The sequence below is a fragment of the Aquarana catesbeiana genome, linkage group LG02, assembly GCF_042186555.1.
Source record: "Aquarana catesbeiana isolate 2022-GZ linkage group LG02, ASM4218655v1, whole genome shotgun sequence".
Taxonomy (NCBI): domain Eukaryota; kingdom Metazoa; phylum Chordata; class Amphibia; order Anura; family Ranidae; genus Aquarana; species Aquarana catesbeiana.
In genome coordinates, this window is record NC_133325.1 from 383,810,332 (window position 1) to 383,829,581 (window position 19,250).

The 19,250-nt window shown below is 39.7% G+C and overlaps 1 protein-coding gene across 1 annotated transcript in view; it reads left to right on the forward strand.

Moving 5' to 3' along the window:
* Nucleotides 1-19,250, forward strand: part of DOC2B (double C2 domain beta) — an 829,321-nt gene that overhangs the window by 251,521 nt on the left and 558,550 nt on the right. The gene's annotated exons all lie outside the window — the stretch shown is intronic.

Below are 19,250 nucleotides of genomic sequence, written 5' to 3' on the forward strand. Positions count from 1 at the left end.
CAGAGAGTTGACCAATGGCACAGTCAACAATGTTTTGAAGTTAGATGATAAAATTAAATATTACTTTTTAACCTCTTAAGGACAGAGCCTCGTTTTGAGATTTGGTGTTTACTGGTTTAAAACTGTTTTTTTTTTTGCTAGAAAATTACGTTTGAATCCCCAAACATTATATATATTTTTTTCTAACACCCTAGAGAATAAAATAGCGGTCGTTGCAATACTTTCTGTCACACCGTATTTGCGCAGAGGTCTTACAAGCGCACTTTTTTTTGGAAAAAATACACTTTTTTAAATTAAAAAATAAGACATCAGTAAAGTTATCCCAAATTTTTTATATTGTGAAAGATGATGTTATGCCGAGTAAATTGATACCCAACATGTCACGCTTCAAAATTGCGCCCGCTCACGGAATGGCGACAAACTTTTACCCTTAAAAATCTCCATAGATGATGTTTAAAAAATTCTACAGGTTGCATGTTTTGAGTTACAGAGGAGGGCTAGAATTATTGCTATAGCTCTACGATCGTGGTGATACCTCACATGTGTGGTTTGAACACCGCGAGCTCAGCGGGACGGGGCACGGTAAAAATTTATTAATTTTATTTCTTATTTATTTTAATTTTTATTCTTTATTTTTACACTGTTCTTTAAAAAAAAATTGTGTCACTTTTATTCCTATTACAAGGAATGTAAACATCCCTTGTAATAGAAAAAAAGCATGACAGGACCTCTTAAATATGAGATCTGGGGTCAAAAAGACAAAAGTGATCTAGCGGCGAATCCATCACAGAGACCACTTTTATCTGAAAGCCGATCGCCCTTTGCAGAAGAGGATACCGGGGTTATGGCAGCTAGCTGCTGCCATAACTACAACATTCCTCTTCAAAGTGCCGACGTATAACGAGGGCAGGAGGTCGGCAAGTGGTTAATTCTGTCTGCAAGCATGTGGTGTTGTAAACTTGGTACTATGATAGCTGTTTTAATTTTTTTTTTAACACAGTAGGTAAGAAGTGTGATTTGTGATACTTTCATTGCTATAGGCAATGAGAATTAATTGTGCATGCCAGCACAGTTTAGCTTTTTGCAAGACATAATAAATCAATTCCGCCAAAAGCACGAGTCATGCAGACAGCGTTTGAAAATATTGCTGTATATTGTGTTTTACTTAACCACCCAGCTATATACTCATAACCAGAGAAAGACTCTATACCTCTGTTGAGAAGTTTAGTAACAGTACACATCTAGCACTGGATAGTTTGAGTTTTGGCAACTCTACCAATATTTAAAAGGCAGAAAAAAAAATTCCCTTCAATGGGAAAATCTGCCAACTTCTTTGTTGCATAATCACATTTAAGCTAGTATAGTTTCTATTCAAAAATATTAAGATAAGTTTTTTTTTTTTTTTTTTTTAAGAAAGCAATCTATGTGCAGACATTTTTCTAGTGAAAATCCATAAGTTATTTTTTATATATATATATATATATATATATATATATATATATATATATATATATAGTGCCTTGAAAAAGTATTCACACCCCTTGAAATTTTCCACAATTTGTCATGTTACAACCAAAAATGTAAATGTTTTTACATGGGATTTTATGTGATAGACCAACACAAAGTGGCACATAATTATGATGTGGTAGGAAAATGATAAATGGTTTTCCAAATTTGTGAAAAGTGTGTTGTGCATATATATTTAGCCCCCCTGAGTCAATACTTTGTAGAACCACCTTTCGCTGCAATTACAGCTGCAAGTCTTTTTGGGATGTCTCTACCAGCTTTACACATCTAGAGAGTGACATTTTTGCCCATTCTTCTTTGCAAAATAGCTCAAGCTCTGTCAGGTTGGATGGAGAGCATCTGTGAACAGCAATTTTCAAGTCTGGCCACAGATTCTCAATTGGATTTAGGTCTGGACTTTGACTGGGACATTCTAACACATGAATTTGCTTTGATGTAAAGCATTCCATTGTAGCTCTGGCTGTATGTTTAGGGTTGTCCTGCTGGAAGGTGAACTTCCGCCCCAGTCTCAAGTCTTTTGCAGACTCTAATGCTCCGTACACACGATCGGACATTGATTGGACATTCCGACAACAAAATCCATGGATTTTTTCCGACGTATGTTGGCTCAAACTTGTTTTGCGTACACACGGTCGCACAAAGTTGTCGGAATTTCCGATCGATAAGAACGCGGTGACGTACACCACGTATGACGAGACTAGAAGAGGCCAGTTCAGAGCCAAGCGTGGCACCCTTTGGGCTCCTTTTGCTAATCTCGTGTTAGTAAAAGTTTGGTGAGAGACGATTCGTGCTTTTTCAGACTCGTGGTTTTCAGATCGTTTTCTGCTGTTCAGTTTGCGCTTGTGGGTTTGTATTTGCTCTTCAGTGCGTGCAGCAAGTGACGCGTGACTCTTGTCATTCTGTTCTTGTTCGTTCGTTACTGTTTTTCAGGTCGCTCTTCACAGGCCTTGCTGTTCTTCAGTGCGTTCTGTTACTTCGTTCTGAGCAGCCGACCGTTTTCTAGCCATGTTGCATATACGTACTCCTCGTAGAGTTCGTGCTGTGCAGGGGCTTGGTGTTGGGGTCCTGACCTTGACAAAAGTCCAGTCTATGAACAGTGTGGGGACGAGTTCATGGACCAAGAATTGGTTGCTTCAGCGTGACCAGTTCCGTCATATGCCTTTGCTCTGTGAGATCCGTGAGAATAATCCTGATGATTTCAGGAACTTTCTCCGGATGACGGACCCCGTATTTCACCGTTTGTTGGCTTTGCTGACCCCCTATATCAGCAGGCAGGATACCTGCATGAGGCAAGCCATCACTCCGGAGCAGAGGCTCGTCGCCACCGTGTGGTACTTGGCGACGGGGAGAAGCCTGCAGGACTTGAAGTTCTCAACAGGCATCTCCCCCCATGCTCTGGGGATCATTATCCCAGAGACCTGTTCTGCCATCATACAGGTCCTGCAGAAGGAGTATATTAAGGTAAGATTTTTATCCTTTAATATCACATTTTATTGTATTTAATGTTTGATAATATATTGTATTTCTTTCCTCATTCCCTAATTACCATGATTGGAATATGATGTGAATGTCCCCTTTGTCCTCATGCATGCTTGATATTTTTGTAATTATTTTTGTTGTCCTTCATATATATTTGCCTTCACTTACCTCCCCAGCATGGTCTCCTGGCCCTATATTCACCTCATGTAGTCACTTAACAATGTATTTGATCAGCTCCATAGTAGTGCTTTACCCCAAACACCCCTAAAATGTTTTGAAATGTGATTTGTGCTTTAAATTCAGGCAGAGTGGCAGATGCTTTTTTTGGGGGGTCCCCAAATCATTTGGAACCCTCCCTTCCCCCAACTGCTAAGTCAGCTGATACCAATTTTCTATCTATCCTCAATCATCTATCTGCTGACTTTGACAAACCCATACACACTATACCCATCTCTTTTGTGGTCAGATGTGTGGATGAATTCCCCAAAGCATGTAGTGCAAGGGCCTGCCTGTGTACTTTAAAATGGTAATGTTTAAAGTTTTTGTATCCTATTATTATCTTGATAGGTAATAGCAGAATGTCCAAATGTGCTCAAATGTGTACAGTGTGTATTTATATCTTTGTATTATGACACTTCTTACCTGTCCAGTGGGCTGCCAATAGTGTAACTAAGGAGGGGCTGTTCAAAGTAATACCCATTATTTAGCCATTAATCTCTCAATGAAGTGGAGAGGATTACCTGTCCAAGAGTCCCCCCCCCCTATAATGTTAGAAATGGCCCATGAAAGGGGGGGAGGGGGAATATGATCGGTGTACCTTATACTTTGGTCTTTAAAAATTCCCATAAATAAATGTTATCTTGATGTTGGCCAAGAATGTTTGTGTCTAATCTGCTTTCCATGTTTATGTGCAAAAAGACTAATTTTTTTTGTTTTACTCCACAGTTTCCTTCCACGCCACAGGAATGGCAGACTGTGGCCTCCCACTTTGCCCAGCAGTGGGACTTTCCTAACTGTGGAGGGGCAATTGATTAGAAACACGTCCACATCATCCCACCACCCAACTCGGGGTCGTACTATTATAATTATAAGGGGTTCAATAGTATTGTGATGTTGGCGGTGGTGTCGGCTACTTATGAATTTCCGTATGTGGACGTGGGGAAGAATGGCCGGATGTCCGATGGTGGAGTCATCGCCCAGATGAAGTTCTACAGGCGTCTCCAGAATCGCAGCTTGGAATTGCCACCTCCAGAAGACAATGTGGAAGGACTCCCATTCGTCTTCGTTGCGGATGAAGCTTTTGCGCTGGGGGACCATCTTTTGCGGCCATTCCCAATGAGGACCCTCACCCCGGACCAGAGAGTTTTTAATTACCGGCTGGCCAGAGCCATAAGTTTGGTGGAGAACACGTTTGGAATCATGGCCAGCCGGTTCCTCCTATTTCTTACACCCATACATATGGCGGAGTACAAACTGAATCACATTATCCTGGCGTGCTGTGTTCTACACAACTTTTTATGGCAACATTCTGCCAACTATGCTGGCTCAGTTGGGCCTGAGGCCGGAATTCAAAATGAACCAACCCTGACGGCGCTTGAAAGTGGCCATCCTGGCTTGCCCCCCCTGAGTGCCCATGATGTCCGGCTAAGATATCTTGAATTCTTTGCGGGTAGGGGGGCTATCAATATGCCCGACAATGTGTAAAACCTTTTTCAAATAAAAAAAACAAAATAAGCAAATCTTTGGTGACATTTACTGCTTGTGTTTGTTTTAGCTGACAGAAATGTGGTGAGTCCTGAAAATGGCATGATTGTGTAACCTTACAAAGCACTGTTGGGTGTTATTTACTAAAGGCAAAGACACTTTGCACTAAAAGTGCACTTGAAACTGCACTTGTAGTGCAAAGTGGATTTGCCCTTATGAAATAACACCCATTGTCACAGAAAGCAGCAATTAGAGCACCCCAAAAGTGTTGTAGCGTTCGGACAATAATCCACACATTCTTGATTAACAATCTTTTTAATACCTGCACAATCACATGTGCATTTAGAAAAGGTTTTTAAAACAAACCAACATGTTTGTTGTATAACAATTTTTGGGGTCACATTAGAAAAAGTAGAAATGTCCATTTAAGATAAAACAGGCATGTTTAAAACCAACAAGAAAGACACAAATCTTGAACTTACAAAGTTCACATTTGGTAGAACTTGAAGGCAATATCAGACATGAGTATTTACAAACTGTGTTTTATATTGCGTTCAGATGGGGTGAAGTCACCCCCGGAAAAGCCAAATTTTGAAGATACACACAAATAGCCGAATGTCAACATGTGCTAGCTGCCATCATGGGGGATCAAGGGATGTGTTTTGGGGGAGCAACCCCTTCCTCTCAGCTACTTTATTATTGAGGAAGGGGTTGCACCCCCAAAACTTTGATCTCCCGTGATGGCAGATAGCACATGTTGACACACTGTGTGCCTCTTCAAAATTTGGCTTTTCTCCAATTTGACCAAAAATGTTAAAATTGTAGCACACCATAAAACAAAGGGATTTGGAGGGGTTTTAAACTCTCCCCAAAACATCAATGATGTTCTTATTTTTTTGAAGAACATCATTGATGATTTTCTTGATGTTTTCCAAGTCCCTATTACACCCCATGTTCTCCCCAATCAGGATCTGTGCACCTTCCGAGGTGAAAGGATCTGGATCCACAACATCACGATCACCTAAAAAGATAGAAACCAAAAAAAACATGTATTATAAATATGCCGGCATCCATCTCTTACCTGAGCCTGTGGTCGCAGACACTCACCTGTTGTGGTGCCAATTTCCACTACGTCTTCCTCCTCCTGCTCTGTTTGTCTTGGGTGGATTTCCCTTTCTTCCAGAGGTGGGGGGTCTCTGGTCGAGGGGTGTCCTCCAAGTCTTTTCTCCCCTATGTAAAAAAAAAAAATGGTATACTTAGCACACAGATATTTGAGGGAAGAACTATAAATATGAAACATTGCTTGGAAGTGGGGTACAATTGTCTGTTTTGGCAGAGTTCCAAGATGTAGAATTTTTAGTGTCCTTTGTCAAGCTTCAATACTTTACCTGTTTTATACAAGCTTCACAGATGGAGACACCCCTATAGTATACACTGGAGCACCTGTGTGGGCCCCCTAATAAAAAGAGTGTTCTTGTGTCCCACACTAGTGCTCCAACATCCAGATGTCTAAACAGCTGCTGAGTGTCCTCTCCTTACACAGAATCTAGTTTGCATTTCATTCTAATAACAAACCCATCTACACAACCAAATTATTTTCAGACAAGTAGGCCCTAAAAAATGTGGGCAAATGCATATGGCCAAAACAATGGTGTTTTATAGGCCGAAAGAAAAATGTTTGATACGAACGAATAATGTGCCCATGAACATGAAAGTTGACATTTTAAACTGGATAACAGTTAAGAAAAGCACATGGAGCAGCACAAACGTAATAAACACAAAAAGACTAGGAACACAGCACAACTACTTACTTTTTTGCAGCACTCTCTGGATCTTTCTGTACTGCTCGTGCTCTCCTAATTTAAGGTCCGACCACCGCTTCCTGAGCTGATATTTCGATCGACGTACCCCGAAATTCCGGTGCAGACTTTTGACCACTTTCGCCATGATCTTGGCCTTCCGGACATTGGGGTTGGAGTAAGGTCCATACTTCCCGTCATAGTCGGCCTTCTTCAGGATGTCGACCATCTCCAGCATCTCCCCCAAAGGACATATTTGATGCCTTAAATCATCTCCTTCTGGATCGGGACGTTTCTGCCTCCGGGCTTTCCTCCTCCTCGTTGGTGTAAATATCAGACACCTGCTCTGACTCCGCCATGTGCTCTTCCCCACTGCGCCGAACGAGAAGGGGCGGGAAATAGACTAGAAAGAACGTCCGGGGCGGGCGGAGTTTCACGCATGCGCAGTGTCTATAAAGCGTAACATGCGTGCGTAGTACGTACGATCTGTGAACGGAGGAAGGAGTAACGGAGGCGCCGATCGTGATAACGAAGGTAAGATTTAACTTTGGGCCTATACTGCTTCTAGATTGAGGCCTGTATTTGCACAAGTTTAGAAGACTTTAGGCTGACATTAGGGTTTGTCTTGTGTTGTGTCTTGCAGTGAAAATGGATATCTTGAAAGATAAGGACTTTATGGCAATCTTCATTGATATGTTCAGGGAGCTGCCCTGTCTATGGGAAATAAACCACCCTGAATATAAGAACCAAACAAAGAGGAAGGCAGCGCTGGATAATTTGTTGGAATTTGTGAAGACGGTGATCCCCACGGCAGACATCACCTATTTGAAGATCCTAATTGGTGGCCTGAGGAGCACTTATCTAAGGGAGCACAAGAAGGTCCAGGATTCCCAGAGATCAGGAGCTGCAGATGACATTTATGTCCCCAGGCTGTGGTACTATGACAGGCTGCATTTTCTGGCAGGTCAGACTGAACCCAGGCCAGCACTCTCCATTCTTCCTTCCATGCTTCCTCCCCCCCCAGCTGAGGCTTCTGAAGCCCAACCTGGGCCTTCCAGGCAGCAACATGTGGAGGAGCCCAGCTTGAGCCAGGTATAGCATTCCTCTAAATATTTCTGGTTGTCCCATCAATGATGTTAACTAGATGTTAGTTTGGAGTACTAATTTATGATTGTGATTGATGATGCAAAAACTACAACCATGTCCCTTTTTCATACACAGGGAGGTCTCAGCCAGGAGGTGGCCGGGCCAAGCAGGCTGCCTGATATCCAGGTCCCTCCCCTACACCTTCAAAGACAAAGTGGCAGGAAGAGGAGTAACCTGGAGGAGGCTGCCATAGGCCTCTTTTGGAAGGCTACAGAGGCCCTGAGAATCCTCCAGAGTGTGGAGGAGGACTTTGCTGGCCTGGGAAAATGCTGCAGATGGAGGAGGGCCAACGACTCCTGTGTGAGTCCTTAATTTTGGAAGCTCTCAATAAGGGGTTGAGGGGCCAAATAACATGTGCTACCTACATTTGTAACCTCACACATAGTCCTCCTCCTCCAGGTCCTACTACTCCTCCTCCTCCTCCACGTCCTACTCCTCCTCCTCCTCCTCCTCCTCCTCCAGGTCCTACTCCTCCTCCTGCCACATCTCCAACACCAGAGCCACAGCCGGGAAGGAAGCGTGGAAAGAAGACCAGAGAGTGATGACCCTGGGTCCAGTCTGGTCTGGCAAAAGATGCAGCCTCTTGTAGTACCACAGCCTGGGGACACAGATGTCATCTGCTGCTTTCCGGATCTCTGAGACTGCTGGACCAGACTGCACTCCCTTAGATATGGACTCCTCAGGCCACCAATTTTGATGTCAAATAATTGATGTCTGCCCTGGAGGTCCAAGGCTTCACCAATTTCTGATGTTTCTCAAGTGTTCAAAATGGAAAGGAATCAGCGCAAAAACTGACAAATGAATAGACTATGCAGGCTGAACACTAAAGGATTCACCAACCCAAAGTATATAAAATATAAAAAACAAGTGCAGCGCAATAGAAATGAACACATGTAGAAAAATGATAAGATATCTATAAATGAATTGTGGAAATAAAAGTCCTTAATAATCATAAATGGAATACAATCCCGCTCTTCATCGAAATAGGACAGATGATTTCTTCACAGATACTCTTGCAAATTTAAATCTTTGCGCTTACCAGAGGTGATGGTCCTCTAGATTATAGGAGGTCATGCGAGCCTGATAACCAGAAGCTTCAGCAAAGCGGCTTGGATCCCTTGGAAATAAACCTCATCCGCCAATACGCTCATGCAAGCTGGAGACAGTATCCTTCATAAATCACAGCACTCTGGATATCCTTAACAAGATCCTCAGTAAGGTGTATAGGAAACAACATCGGTGGGATGCCCAAAAATAAAATAAAAGAAGAGTCCTCTAAGTGCAGACTGTTTGCTACTTTAATAAAGACCTCCAGGGCAAATGACAGTAAAAAGCGCTACAGTGCAATGTAAAAAAGCAAAAAGCCGTCCAGTGAGACACTCAGCTCTTCGCGTCCGAACAGCTGAGAAGGTTGTGGGTGACGTCACAAGGTAGACTCCGCCCCCGGAGTTTCTCCAGCGTTGCCTCCCTCTTTGTTCTCAGCCCTTAATAAAGGATTTTTTGTTTCAATTATACTCTCCTATGTGTGTTTTCCTTAAAAAAGGACTGTTTGTTTGTGAGGATTCAGGTACATTTCCAAAATACAATGTGAAATTAACAAGGGACACCAACACCAAGCAACCTTCTTGAGATTAAGTAATACAAGATAATAATGGTGTTGTGGTAACTTGACAAAACACACACAAAAATATTATGGAGTAAAACTAAAAATAAAATAAAACAAAGATCAGCCTTGAAAAAAATACAAACCCCCCCCAAAAAAAACAGCCTTGAAAAAAAAAATAAATAAAACAACAAAAAAGAAATTTTGTCAGATGTGACAAATCAAAATATATTGAGGGAATCACGATAAATAAAAAAGAAAGAAGTTTGTGAGAAGTCTGTGTGACTATGAGCAGCAAAACTGCTTCATTCTTCTCACATTATAAAGAAGAAGAGAGTGCGCTATATTAAACCATTTTTTACATTGCAGCGTGACGAAAGTGCTGTATCCATTGCGAACGCTAATTTTACCAGGCCGAGCTGTTCCGTCTCGGAATTTCTTCTGAGCATGCGTGGCACTTTGTGCGTCGGAACTGGCCACACAAGGTCGGAATTGACGCGATCGGATTTTGTTGTCGGAAAATTTTATAGCCTGCTCTCAAACTTTGTGTGTCGGAAAATCCGATGGAAAATGTCCGATGGAACCCACACATGGTCGGAATTTCCGACAACACGCTCCGATCGCACATTTTCCATCGGAAAATCCGACCGTGTGTACGGGGCATAACAGGTTTTCTTCTAAGATTTCCCTGTATTCGGCTCCATCCATCTTCCAATCAACTCTGACCAGCTTCCCTGTCCCTGCTGAAGAAAAGCATCCCCACAACATTATGCTGCCACCACCATGTTTCACAGTGCGGATGGTGTGTTTAGGGTGATGTGCAGTGTTAGTCTTCCGTCACACATAGCGTTTTGCTGCTAGGCTAAAAAGTTAAATTTTGGTCTCATCTGACCAGAGCACCTTCTTCCACATGTTTGCTGTGTCCCCCACATGGCTTCTCGTAAACTGTAAACGGGACTTCTTATGACTTTTTTTCCTTGTCAAAAGAAGTTTATTGAGTATACAATATTATAAAGATACATAAAGTAAGTTTACAAGGATCTATAAAGTAAGCTCATTGTTTTACAGTAGGGTTTATATAGGTAAATATCATGAAATTTCAAATATTAAACATTGGGTTCACGTAAACCTAAATTAAAGATATATATCATTTCCTTAGTTACTTTTGTAGGTATTTTAATGATTTATACCTACTATACATATTGTTTACAGGTAGAGTGTATATAGGTCAAATAAATTCTGATAATGAGCTTTAATCGTAAGGTGGAGAAAAGGAAAGAGAAAGAAGAAAAAGGGTAGAAAGGTAGAGGTATGGTCCACAAGGTTGTTCTGCTCGTCAGTTTATTATTCTTTTTAGTTCTCTTTGAAGCCTTAGAATGGGTGTCTCTGTAAGTCATTTAATCTGTTACCATGGCAACAGGACAGAGTCATTGAAGTTTGACAGGAACTGTTGTTTTATCCAAGGATGCCAAAGTTTTTCAAATTTTGGAATTTGATTTTGATCGATGGCTACCATCTTGGCATGGGACATTGTATTATTCATTCTGTGAATTGTTTCTGCTAGTACCAATGTAGGAGATTTCCATGCCTTGGCCACTGTTTGTTTTGCAGCCGTTATTAGTTGGATCATAAGTTTGAATTGAGAGAGTGTTAACCATTCCGGTTTTAGATTAAGTAAAGTTATATATGGATCTGGTTGTATTATTTTTTAAAATATTTTAGATGCAATCACGAAGACTTCCTTCCAGAAGGTTTGGATTACTGGGAACGTCCACCATATGTGTAAATGTGTGCCTATTTCTGGGCATCCTCGAAAACAAAGAGCTGAGGTATTAGGTGAATATTTTGCCACTCTAGCGGGTACAAGGTACCAGTGAGTTAGGACTTTATAATTTGTCTCCAGTGCTAAGATGTTGGGTGAAGATGACTTAGATGTGAGCCATATGTTAGACCAGTCCGTGTCTTCTAAAGTTCGTCCCAGGTCCTCCTCCCACCTCTGAACGTAAGAGGGTCTATTAAGATTTGCTACTCCATATAATTGATTATAAAGTGATGAAATTGTACCTTTAGCAAATGGATCTTTTGTACAGATTGATTCAAAAATGGATAATTGGGATAATGGTGTATCCCCCTTTAGGAATGGTGTATAGAAATTTTTGATTTGGAGATATCTAAATATCTCAGAGTTTGGTAGATCATATTTTTCTCTAAGCGATGGGAATGAAAGGAATGATTTAGATGCTATGAAGTCATTTAGTGTCTGAATGCCTGATGTTGTCCAAGCTTTAAAAGAATTTGGGTAGATCCATGCCGGATAAAAGGCCGGATTTCTGATAAAAGAAAGGAGAGGATTGTGTGAAGATTGTAACTGATATTTGGTTTTTAGTTTATCCCAGAGAGATAAGAAGTGTTTAGTTATGGGATTATGAATTTTAAAGCGGTCTTTAGGATCAAGCCATAATAAGTTTGATATTAATAGAGGGTCATTTTCTGAAGCCTCTATAAATACCCATAATGGGATTTCCTGTTTTGCATGGTATTTGGACAGACTGGCCAAATGTGCTGCTCTGTAGTAGTTAGTAAAATTAGGGTATCCCAGGCCTCCTTTATTTTTAGGAAGATGTAGTGTGTGTATAGGTATACGTGGTTTAGAAGAGCCCCATATAAACGAAGTTGCTCTTTTTTGTACTATTCTCAAAAAATAGGAAGGAATTGGAATTGGGAGGACTCTGAATAGATAAAGCAATTTGGGTAGGATAGTCATTTTGATTGCATTAATCTTCCCTATCCAGGATAAAGGAAGTTGCGACCATTGTTTTATTAGATTTGTGATCTGTCTTAATACAGGAGGATAATTGGTTGAGAATAAGTCAGAATGAGATGCTGTTAAATGAATTCCAAGATATGGGATTGATTTTTCTGCCCATGTGAATGGGAGTGCAGCCCTAGCCGGGATTAATTCCATGTTTGTGAGTGAAATATTAAGCACTAGGCATTTCTTAGGATTAATCATAAGGCCGGATAGGGCTGCAAATCCATCAAGAGCTGGTATTAAGTTAGGACCAGAGACCTGTGGTGATGATAGAAAAAGTAATATATCGGCTGCAAATATACCCTGTCGGGTACCTCTTTCGATATTAAAGGCATCAGATTTGTATCCAGCATATTTTATATAGGCTTTGGGTTTATTATATAATGCTTTGATCCATGTTAAAAAGTGGGGTCCAAAACCCCATTTTTGTAATGAATATTGCATATATTGCCAGGATACTGTGTCAAATGCCCTCTTAATATCGAGAGATAGAAAACATAAAGGGATTTTCCGTTTTTTAGCAATATGTGCCAATAACACTGCCCTGCGTATATTATCGCCTGCCTGTCTATTTGGCATGAAGCCTACTTGATCTCTATGTATTAATTTTCCTATAATGCTATTGAGGCATTTTGCTATTATTTTTGCTAATAATTTAATATCAAGGTTTAACAGAGAGATAGGCCGATAATTCACACAGGAAGTATCATCAGAAAGGGGTTTTGGGATCATACAAACAATTGCCATTAGTGTTTCTTGCCGAAAAGAATGTCCATCTAGAAGTTTGTTAAAAGTTTCAGTGAGAATGGGAGAGAGTATTTCTGAGAATGTTTTATAGTATAAAGCCGAGTAGCCGTCTGGGCCTGGTCTTTTGTTAAGTTTTAGGTCTTTTATGGCGTTAGCAACTTCATCTATAGTTATAGGCTCATCCAAACTGCTTTTTTGATTCTGAGATAACTCAGGTAAGGTTATTTTTGAGAAGAAGGATTCAGCCTCTGTAGGATTAAATTCATTGTTTGTCTTGTATAAAGTTGCGAGATGTGAGTGAAATTTATGGACTATTTTAACTGGATTACAAGTGTAAACATTTTTTGATAATTTCAAACGTATTGGTTTGAAAGATTTGTTAGTTGAATTTAATGCCCGAGCCAAATATGTACCTGGTTTGTTTGTATTCATGTAGAAATTGTGTTTGGAGCGTTTGAGGGATTTATCAACTGACTCAGTGAGAAATAGATCGTATTCCAATCTAGATTTTTCCAGATGAGATTTTGTACTCTGAGATGGATTATCTTGGAATGATATGTAGGCTGCATTAAAATTGAGTTCTAGTTTTTTTGCTAGATTTTTGCGTTCCCGTTTAAATAGTGCCATTTGTCTTTGTATTGTACCACGCAAGACAGGCTTATGAGCTTCCCACAGTGTTATTGGGGAGATGTCTGTTGTATTATTAATTGATATGTATTCCTTTAAAGCTTGTTCAATGGCCATCTGATGTAGTGGGTGTTTGCTTATGACTTTTTTTGAACAATTGATTTTTTTTTTCCCACTCTTCCATAAAGGCCAGATTTGTGGAGTGCACGACTAATAGTTGTCCTGTGAACAGATTATCCCACCTGAACTGTGCATCTCTGAAGCTCCTCCATAGTTACCATGGGACTTTTTGCTGCTTCTCTGATTAATGCTCTCCTTGCCCGGCCTGTCAGTTTAGGTGAACGACCATGTCTTGGTAGGTTTGCAGTTGTGTCATACTATTTCCATTTTCTGATGATGGATTGAACAGTGCTCTGGGATTGGAATAATTTCTTATAACTTAACCTTGCTTTAATCTTCTCCACAACTTTATCCCAATCTGTCTGGTGTGTTCCTTGGCCTTCATGATGCTGTTTGTTCCCAAGCTTCTCTAATAAACCTCTGAGGGTTTTCACAGAACATCTGTATTTATACTGAGATTAAATTACACACAGGTGAACTCTATTTACTAATTGAGTGACTTCTGAATGCCATTGGTTCCACTAGATTTTAGTTAGGGGTATCAGAGTAAAGGGGGCTGAATACAAATGCACGCCACACTTTTCAGATATTTATTTGTAAAAAAAAAATGTAAAACAATTTATCATTTTCCTTCCACTTCACAGTTATGTGCCATTTTGTGTTGGTCTATCACATAAAATCCCAATAACATACATGTACGTTTTTGGTTGTAACATGATAAAATGTGGAAAATTTAAAGGGGTATGAATACTTTTTCAAGGCACTGTGTGTATATATATATATATATATATATATATATATATATATATATATATATATATATATATATATTACATACACATACATATACAGTATATACCAGGGATATGCAATTAGCGGACCTCTAGTTGCAAAACTACAAGTCCCATCATGCCTCTGCCTCTGGGTGTCATGCTTGTGGCTGTCAGTCTTGCTATGCCTCATGGGGCTTGTAGTTCTGCAACAGCTGGAGGTCCGCTAATTCCATATCCCTGGTATATACATATATTTAACTGTTCTACTAGGTAACTAATATAGGAATACATTATGATGCATACTACATTATAGGAAACATAATTATACTAACAAGCTTATTTTAATTAATGTGATTTTATGTAAGGGTCAGGTCTTGCTGCACCAGGTTTATTTTAAATATATAAAAATATAATAAATGTATACAGTTGATAATGTACTGTATATACAAGCATAGTTAGGTGCCCCTAGTTACTAGTCCTCAGAATGGTACATAACCTGACTCACATTCTCAAAATACTATTTATTACACTTGATTCATACATTTTCAGCACAATTTAGTAAATTGTTGTTGTTTCTGTCTATATTACAAGCCAGGCTTATTTGACCCAGGATTAAACCAGGCTTAAAGTATATCTAAAGGGCAAACTTTTTTTTTGGGGGGGGGGGGCCGGGCTGCCATCTGGGTCCCATTATAGAAATTTATTTTCATCTTTTCACCTCCAGTCCTGTATACTCAACAGGATATTCTTTAAATGTGAGGGAAGTTCTCTTTTAGACCTTTGTCACCTGGAAAAAGTGTCTCCATTGTAAGATTTTCCCTTCTATTACTGTTCTGATGAAAATCCAAATTTAATTTCCAGGACAAATAAGTAAAGTGAATCTTCCTAACAGAGAAACGGGTTGATTTACTAAAGGCAAATTGACGGTGCACTTTGCAAAGTCCAGTTGCACTCTGCAGTTGCTCCAAAGCTTAGTAATTGAGGTGAAGCTCTGCTGGCTTCCATCATCCAATCATATGCAAGCAAAAATTCAGTTTTTAGCAAACTAGCCTGCTCAAAAATATAGCTGGTGTTTATTTACAAACAGATTTTTTTGAGCGGGTTAACTGGCCAAATTTCAGCAATACCACCACTAAATTACCTGACAGATCCCCAACCAGCTTCTGCTTGTAAACAAACTTTCTAGGATTCTGGGTGACATTATTGATCACATGTGATAATAACAAACCCAAAGCTCCATTACAAACCAAAACTGGTGGGGATCTGTCATTTGCAATGGGAGTAGAGTCGGGTTAGAATTGCTTGTTTACATACAAATGGCACTGGGGATCTATCATTTTTGATTTGCACATTAGACTTCATAAAGGCCAAAAAAATAACAAGGTTCAGCTCCCATAGATTTTAGCATGGCTTAGTATATGAAAACTTCTTGATGGGTTTGGCAAATGTGCAGTGAAACAGTATGTAGAAATTGTAAAGTAAAATACACTACATTACCAAAAGTAATGGGACGCCTGCCTTTACACACATATGTACTATAGTGGCATCCCAATCGTAGTCCATTGGGTTCAATATTGAGCTGGCCCACCCTTTGCAGCTATAACAGCTTCAACTATAACAGCTTTAACTGGGAAGGCTGTCCACAAGGTTTAGGAGTGTGTCTAAGGGAATATTTAACCGTTCTTTCAAAAGTGCATTTGTAAGGTCAGGCACTGATGTACAAGAAGGCCTGGCATGCAGTCTCCACTCTAATTCATCCCAAAGGTGTTCTGTCGGGTTGAGGTCAGGACTCTGTGCAGGTCAGTCAAGTTCCTCCACCCCAAATTCACTCATCCATGTCTTTATAGACCTTGCTTTGTGAACTGGTCCAAATCATTTGGTGGAGGGATTATGGTGTGGGTTTGTTTTTCAGCAGTTGAGCTTGGCCCCTTAGTTCCAGTGAAGGGAACTATTAAGGCATCCGAATACCAAGACATTTTGGATAATTTCATGCTCCCAACTTTGTGTGAACAGTTTGGGGATGGCCCTGTCCTGTTCCAACATGACTACACATCAGTGCACAAACAAGATCTATAAAGACATGGATGAGTGAGTTTGGGTGTAGGAACTTGACTGGCCTTCACAGAGTCCTGACCTCAACCCGATAGAACACTTTTGGGATGAATTAGAGCAGAGACCGAGAACCAGGCTATTTTGGCCAACATCAGTGCCTGAACTCACAAATGCGCTTCTGGAAGAATGGTCAAACATTCCCATAGACACACTCCTAAACCTTGTAAACAGCCTTCCCAGAAGAGTTGAAGCTGTTATAGCTGCAGAGGGCAGGCCAACTCAATATTGAACCCTACGGACTAAGACTGGGATGCCATTAAAGTTCATGTGCGTGTAAAGGCAGGCACCACAATAGGTGTCCCAATACGTTTGGTATTATAGTGTATGTATTTTAGTGTATCTGTTTGCCTGGAGTTTATCTTTAACACTCATCCCCCTCAGCCCTAACCCCTAAGACAACTTAATCACTTGTCCAAATCTGCCTAATCATAATATTACAATAAATACAAAGCTAATACAAAATGATCGTGTTGTAATAAATAAATGTTATAATGTATTAACAACCAATTTGTTGTCTGGAACAAGTACAACTGATATTTTGAAACTGTGATGAAAAAGTACAGTATTCCGTAGGTAGACAATGTTTTCCAGCTTTACCATTTTATCAAAGCAGAAATTACACATATCCCTCTTACCTCTTATAGTAAAACAACTGAAGTTTGGAACAAAGTTACAGCTTTTCTCTTTGATGAATACGACCTTGATTAGCAATGTTGTGCCAAGAATAAAGCACAGAATAGACAAAAAATGTTAAGTATGCCCCAATTCTCTTTTAATAATAAAGAGTTAAACTCATGTGAGTAAAATGTCAGTTCTGCTGGAGAGCAAAACCATCTGATTTGTATTTATCTTAAAGATGTGATGTTAAATCCTCTTCACTTATATTCCCACATATGCACACCCATCAGAGCCATTAAAATTGAATCCCCCTTAAACAACTTATTTGTAATACGTACTGACTGCCAAAACATTAATAAAACAAATATGTTTTTCTATTTTTACAAGTGACTGTCTTTTAGTTTCTATTAAAAAAATACCTTATGCTTAGCAATACCATTTAAATATCACAAGTAACAGCTTTGTTCTATTTTGGGCTTTACTGTATTTTCACAGCCTCTGGTTAAACAAAGGTGTTACGAGTTTGTTTTTTAAATATTATTCACTGGCAAGTAAAGCTGAATTTTTAGAGTGTTTCATGTTGAATTTTCTAAGAATTGCTGATATAATTTTATGAACTGTTTACATCTGAAGTCCCTCAGTTACAGATGTTGTAGCTGAAAACGTATTGTGACTATGAAATGGAAACAATTAAGAAGTCTGCACAGAAATATTATTTCTAGTAAAACACAATTGTGTGAATATATTGACACTGTAAATTTTATGTAACAGCTTGTACAAGTACAAAATGTAAATTGTGCCCTCCTTTATCCTTTTTCATTTTTATAATTCTTTTTTCTTCTTTTTGCTGGTCCCTTTTTATTTTTCCTCTTTGAGTTTTTCTTTGTCCCGTTGTTTCATCACCTTCTTTCACTTATCTTTATATTTCCCTTTTTCATAGATTGTAGATAAACTATGCAACAAAAAAAAAGAAGTTAACCACTTGCCGACCGCCGCATGTACATATACATCGGCACAATGGCACGGACAGGCAAATGGGCATACAGGTATGTCCCTTTAAATTTGCCGCTGCATGGTCGCGTGCACGCCGCCATCGGGGCGCGTGACCCTGCTGTGAGCTCCGTGAGTGTGATCGCGGGTCCCGCGGACTCAATGTCTGCGGGGATACCCATGATCGTCTCACGGAGAGGAAGAACAGGGAAATGTTGATGTAAACCAGCATTTCCCCATTCTTCCTAGTGACAAGAACACTGATCACTGCTCCCTGTAATCGGGAGCGGTGATCAGTGTCATGTCACACATAGCCCCTCTCCCCCCACAGTTAGAACACATCCCTAGGACACACTTAACCCCTTGTAGCGCCCCCCTCCTGGTTAACCCCTTCACTGCCAGTCACATTTACACAGTAATCAATGCATTTTTAATTGCACTGATCGCTGTATAAATGTGAATGGTCCCAAAATAGCGCCAAAAGTGTCCGATCTGTCCGCCATAATGTCGCAGTCATGATAAAAAAATTGCTGATTGCCGCCATTACTAGTAAAAAAAAAATATATTAATAAAAATTCCATAAAACTGTCCCTTATTTTGTAGACGCTATAACTTTTGCGCAAAGCAATCAATATACGCTTATTGCGATTTTTTTTTTTTAACAAAAATATGTAGAAGAATACGTATATGCCTAAACTGAGGAAAAAAAACAGTTTTTTTTATAAATTTTTTGGGGATATTTATTATAGCAAAAAGTAAAAAATATTGCTTTTTTTTTTTCAAAATTGTCGCTCTCTTTTTTTGTTTATAGCGCAAAAAATAAAAACCGCAGAAGTGATCAAATACCACCAAAAGAAAAAACGACCACACAATTGTCAGTTAAAGCGACGCAGTGCCGAATTGCAAAAAGTGCTCTGGTCTTTGGCCAGCCAAATGGTCCAGGGCTGAAGTGGACAAATCCTAACTCAACATTCTTTTGATTTGTTTGTTTGATCACATTTGCTACAATCAAATAAAGTTTTGATTTGTTAAAATATATAGACCATAGTAACCTTGTCCAGTTGTAAGAAGCTAATAGAACACATTTTATTTATTGTTGCATAAAAAAACTTATTCCAACTAAATGTTTTTGAAAAAATAAACACCTTTCTAGCCTGTGTTGTCTCACCTGCACCAGTTCTTTTCCAAGGCAA